Genomic DNA, 5723 nt, shown 5'->3' with positions numbered 1-5723 from the left:
GTAAGCCAGGAGCACATCCCTTACAGATTTACTTGGTTGTGCCAATTTAATGTGATTTCTTCTGAGGGCCAGGAACCACTCAAGGAAGGCTGACAGGTTTTATCAACAGAATGGAAACTGAAGTGATAAGGTGAGAGTTATTGACCTGATAACTAACAAACAGAAAACTTCAGTGTCCCTCAAGCTAAATATTGCACTCAGCAGGTAACTAAAAGATGGCAACAGCTGTGGTCTTGTCACTGAGCGAGAGTATGTTTTCGTGTAGAGGAGCAGGAGGTGAACTGTGAAAACAAACACATTCAGTTTGCTACAGACTATTTCCCTCTATTACTTTTAATGAGAGCTAAACTCCAAAATGCACATTGGGACAATAATATTTGAGATAGTAGGAACTCTTTGTACAGCTCCTAAATTCTAGGCACCAGGTTGCAATTAAAATGATTGCTTTCGTATTATTAATAGCTCACCAGTAGTTTAAGGCTGTTAGCAGGTAGGAGACCAATTGGTACTATTCACTGCACAACTGACTGAAAAGCAGCGCTGTCCTTGAAGGAGCTAAGCTAACAACCTGAACCCACAATGCTCAAACGAGTTTGAAAAATGAGAGAAGTGTAAAAAGGTGAAAGGAGCCGTGTTAAAATGCATCGCTGTGGAGGCAACCTGGCTGAGTTGCCAGAGTCAGTTAAATGTTAGTAAATGCTGCCTAAGTATTCTGTGGTGGTTTTTTGTTGTTGGGTGCTTTTTTTAAAAAAAAAAATATCTAAAATTGTAATGTGGGGAGGGCAGATGGGAAAGGAAGCGGAGGCCTCTAATGAGTGATGACTTAAAAGTAACGGGCACAAAAAGTACTGCAAGTACAGCAGTCTTTTGTTCCTCCTTTTCTCCCCATATGGTTTTTCCTGAAATCACGCTGGGATTGTCTAAAATCTGTTCCTGAAGCCTGGCTGTCGCAATTCTCACGCATGCCTTGAAATTCTCGTGTGACAGAATATGAAGGCTTCAGTGGCTGAACAAAAAGGCAGGTGACAGAGTTCTTGTACGATGTCCATTTCCCCGTTCAGGCACCTGGACTGCTCACTACAATTGGAAAAGACAAGTGGCTAGTCATTGCTTTTTGTTCAGCCTCTGCATGCTAACTTTGTTTTTCACATGGAAGCAGTTTTGTACTTCTTATCATGTTTGTCATTCTGCCGTGTATCTTTTCTTTATCCGTTACAGGCTTCTTTTTTCTTTTTTTTTTTTTTTTTTTTTGAGGTGAGGGTACCAGAACTGCACTTGATAATCAAGAGGCAGATGCACCAGGAATTCGTACAGTGACATAGTCATACTTTCCTTTCAAAAGAAGTCTGAACTTCTGAGTTTTTTGACTGCTATTGAGCAGTGAGGTGATGTATTCATAGAACTAGCTATTATAACTTCAAGATGCGTTTCCTAAATTGTGCAAAGTGGTTCACAACTCCATACTCTATGTGGAAAGTTAGTGTTGCTTTTCTCGGATAGCCAGATTGTAGTTGTCAGCACTGAAATTTATCTTCCATTTTATTGTGAGGCTGCTTAGTGTCATGATGTCTTTAAAGTTTTTTTTTTTTTTTTGTTAGTAATTATTATCCTAACGAATTCCATTTTTACCAGAAATCTTCGTTTCACCATTCCACTGTCTTTCCAGATCATTTCTGAATAAACTATAGCCTTAATGCATATCCCTGTGAGACTCCACTGATGGTCTTCTTCCACTGAGAAAACTCATCCTTTAGTCTAATCTTTGATTCTTATATCTAATGAGTTATTTATCTCTGTGAGGTCCTTCCTTGCCTGTAGTCCACAGCTGTTTAGTTTATTTAAGAGCCTTTGATGAGAGATCACCTTAAATGTCTGAAGTTTATGGAAGCTTGGGGTGAGTTGGAAATACAGGGAAAATTTCTTAGCTTGATCTCTGTTATTCGTCTGTTTTTTGATGCCTTCAAAGAATTCCAGCAGATGTAGGAGGCTCAGATTCCTTTTTGCAAAAGCCATGTTTACTTAATGTGTTAAATTTATTCATGTATACGCTAATTCTGTTCTTTACTAGAGCTCCCACCAATATGACCAGTATGGACATTAGACTTAGTGTTCTGTGGTTTCTTGAATCGCCGATGGATTTATTTTTAAAAACTCATTTCTTACTAGTTACCTTCCAGTCCTTTGATAATCGCAGCAATTTTCACGGAAAGGTTACATACTATAGGTATTAGCTCAGATGATTCATATTTAACATTCTGTAAAAATCTTATATGAATATCATCTGCTTCCAGTGATACGCTGTTATTTGTGTTGTCTGGTTTGTGGGCTACCCTTAACAATGTTTTTAAAATCAAGACAAGCCTTCTATGAATTTCGTATGAACAAGATGCAGGTCTCTGAGTTTCTCAGGATTCTCCAGGTGAATAGAGATTTAAAAAAAAAAAAGGTTTTGGATTTTTTGTTATGACATTATCTTTCCTAAGTGCTTCCTTCATATCTATATAGCCCACTGGCTCTTGTAAGCGTCTTGCTCTTGATGTTTTCAAGGAGGATTTATTACAATTTTTTTATTTCTTCAGCAAACTGTTTCTAAACTCTTTTTTTCAGTCTGTGTTATTGTGCTTTTACCTTTAGTCTGCCAGAATTTATGTTCTTTTTAGTTTTCCTTTTTCAGACACAACTTCAGCTTTTTGCAGGGTACCTTTTAACTTCCAACAGCCTCCCTGATCCTGCTGTTTTATGATGCTAGCTTTTTGTTTTTCCTCTCAAGTCTTTTTTGACAGGCTATATGCATTTGCTTTGAGCCTCCAATATAGAATCCTAAAATAGTCTACCTGCCATCTGAAAACATTTTACCTTTCTGGCTGCCACCCTGAGCATTTTTTTATTATTATTTTTAGTTTTTACTAATTTCCTCATTTTTTTTTGAATTCCCCTTCTCTGCAATCAACCACAACCTCTGCATTTGCCAACATTTATTTATTTATTTTTTCTCCAGAGTATGCAGTCAAGAAAGAGATGAAAAGGATTAAGTGCCTTGGCCTAGCCCGGTGTCTGGGAAGGATGGAAAGATCAGCCACTCCGATTTCACCATTAACTGTGAAGAGGTGAAGAAGTGGCTTGCTGGGGTTGGAAGCTGCAAGAATTCATAGAATCATAGAATGAATCGTAGAATGGCTTGGGTTGGAAGGGACCTTAAAGATCATCTAACTGCAACCCCCCTGCCATGGGCAGGGATGCCAACCATTATATCAGGTTGGCCAAGGCCCCATCCAGCCTGGCCTTGAGCACCTCCAGGGATGGGGCATCCACAGCTTCTCTTGGCAACCTATGCTAGTGCCTCACCACCCTCTGAGTGAAGAATTTCCTCCTAACATCTAGTCTAAATCTCCCCTCTTTTAGTTTAAGACCGTTCCGCCTTGTCCTATCATTATCTACCCGAGTTAAAGAGTCCTTCTCCATCTTTTTATAAGACCCTTTTGAGTATGGAAAGGCTGCAAGGAGGTCACCCTGGAGCCTTCTCCAGGCTGAACATCCTCAGCCTTTCTTCCTAGGAGAGGTGCTCCAGCCTCTGATCAGCTTTGTAGCCCTCCTCTGGGCTCACTCAAACAGGTCCACATCTTTCTTGTGCTCCTGCTCTGGAACATCAGCTTCCTTCTCCCACCTACAACAATTAAAAATCCAGGGAACTGGATAAAAGGCCATCTGGGCTGATTTGTTACCACATCACTGAAGTAACACACTAACTAGCTGGAGCGTTCTGGAGTGGAGGCTGTTTCCACTATGCTGGTGAGAACCAGAGTGAGGTAGCAGAGAGTGACGCAGACAATGTCCAATTCTCCCATGAACTGACATAGGTGTGCCAGGAAGTCTGGAAGGACAGTGTGTGAACACAAGTAGTTTTTCACTGGGATAATGTCAGAGAAGCAAGGGCTTGGATTACGTCATGACTTTGGTTTGCAGATAACAAAATCCTGGATAAGGCCTGACAGCGAAAGGAGGAAGACTGCAGGTGGCAGAGGCTGGTTTGCTAGCTGATTCTTTTTGGGTCTCTCCAATTGCACCTCGCAGTGAGCAGTTAGCTGCTTACTAACAGCTCCGAAGCTGCTCTGGAACTGGCGGGGGACAAGCAGTCTCTGCCAAGCAGGTGCCGCACTTCAGCATGTGACTAAAGCTTGCTTACCAGTGAAAAGCATTTGCTTGGAGGTTGAAAGGCACCACCACTCAGCTGCTGCGAAATACATTTAAAGCCAGGGTGAACCAAACAACACCAGTTACAGTGCCACTGCTGACTAGCATTGACTGCTTAGCAACAGGGAGAGTGATATGGATACAGATGAATTGACTGTTTTCTGAGCAAGCTGGGTAGGAGCAGAAGTAATTAGCTGCTAGCTGATGAAAAGGCATGCTTAATTATTAGTATAATTATAGATATAATAGACCAGGAATTATTCAGTAAAAGCAGGAAAACCAATACATTACAAAGAAGGTAATCAGAATGGAAGAGAAAATGACAGCAGTGTGAATTCTTGAGAAGAAGATGTAAAAAATTAAGATGATAAACCTGGAATCTTTTGAATTTCCACCCTCTGATATATCAACTCAGTTCTACAATGGTGTAAGGATATACAGAGCTGGCAAGGCGTGCGGCTTGCATCATATCTGTCTTTATGTACTGTTGTTTTAACTGATTGTATGCCACTGAAGTTGAGCTATATTTTCATAAATTTCAGAACCTGCACAATTTTGTGAGGGTCTTTGTTCTCCTGCCAGCAATATTATAGCACAGCCATTTAATTTGGTCAGTCCTGTGGGATGCTGAGCTATAGCTGGTTCTGATCAATATTGGTAATTGATTATAATTCTGATAAGGCAGCAATGCTTTCCCTTGGCATCTGAAGTAAGTAATTGCTCCTAAGAAGCAGTCATGTCAGTCAGCTGCCCTGCCTGTTTTCTGTGCAGTGGCAGAGACATTACTAATACATTCTTGAAATAGGATGTGTAATCACTGAAATGGATAATCTGGATAAAATTTCAAATACATATCTTCTGCTGTCAGAATGTAGATGTTGCTGGTTCTGTTCTTGTACTGGGGAGCAGGCCAGATACTCATGGCAGCAGCCGTGGTCTGGTGTCTTCTATAAGAATCTGGAACTGAGAGGCATGAGATTATGACAATGTTAGAAAAAAATTGCATATGCTATAGATGACGGTGGAATGGGAAACTGTCAGCAGCTGCTCTAATCTGGACTCTTGGAGACTGAAAGTAGTGGTGCCAAATGCTTATAAACCCTTTTACCCACTGCACTGGTTAGAAAGGAAAATTAAGATACAAAGATTTTATTGAACTACTATTTGAGGACTAATTATTAAAATGGCTTTTGATTAATGAGTTGCAAGTCCAGCTGGTTTGACAAATAGCATTTTGATAAGGAATTTGTAAGACGGATAGTCTTAAGATGGTAAGTTGAAGGTATAACGCCGTAACCTTAATGATGATGTTAATGCAGAAATGATGTAAATGTGCATGAGCAATTACTGTATCACTAGGGTACATCAGGACAAATTGAGTACAGACAAACTCTAATCAGCATCAGCTGAGTGCAGAATCATTGAAGAATGAAGCTGGAAGACATCTCAGCAGATCACTTAGTCTGTCTCCTTCCACATCAGAATCAGATCTGCTTACAACATTCTCGGCATATGAAGAACAGTTGTTTATC

The 5723-nt window shown here is 40.3% G+C and overlaps 1 long non-coding RNA gene across 9 annotated transcripts in view; it reads left to right on the top strand.

Moving 5' to 3' along the window:
* Window positions 1–5723, top strand: part of LOC101793489 (uncharacterized) — a 55802-nt gene that overhangs the window by 4689 nt on the left and 45390 nt on the right. The gene's annotated exons all lie outside the window — the stretch shown is intronic.

This window comes from Anas platyrhynchos, chromosome 14 (assembly GCF_047663525.1).
Source record: "Anas platyrhynchos isolate ZD024472 breed Pekin duck chromosome 14, IASCAAS_PekinDuck_T2T, whole genome shotgun sequence".
Classification (NCBI taxonomy): domain Eukaryota; kingdom Metazoa; phylum Chordata; class Aves; order Anseriformes; family Anatidae; genus Anas; species Anas platyrhynchos.
The sequence above is the reverse complement of the archived record's forward strand: the minus strand, read 5'-3'. Positions and strand labels throughout refer to the sequence as shown.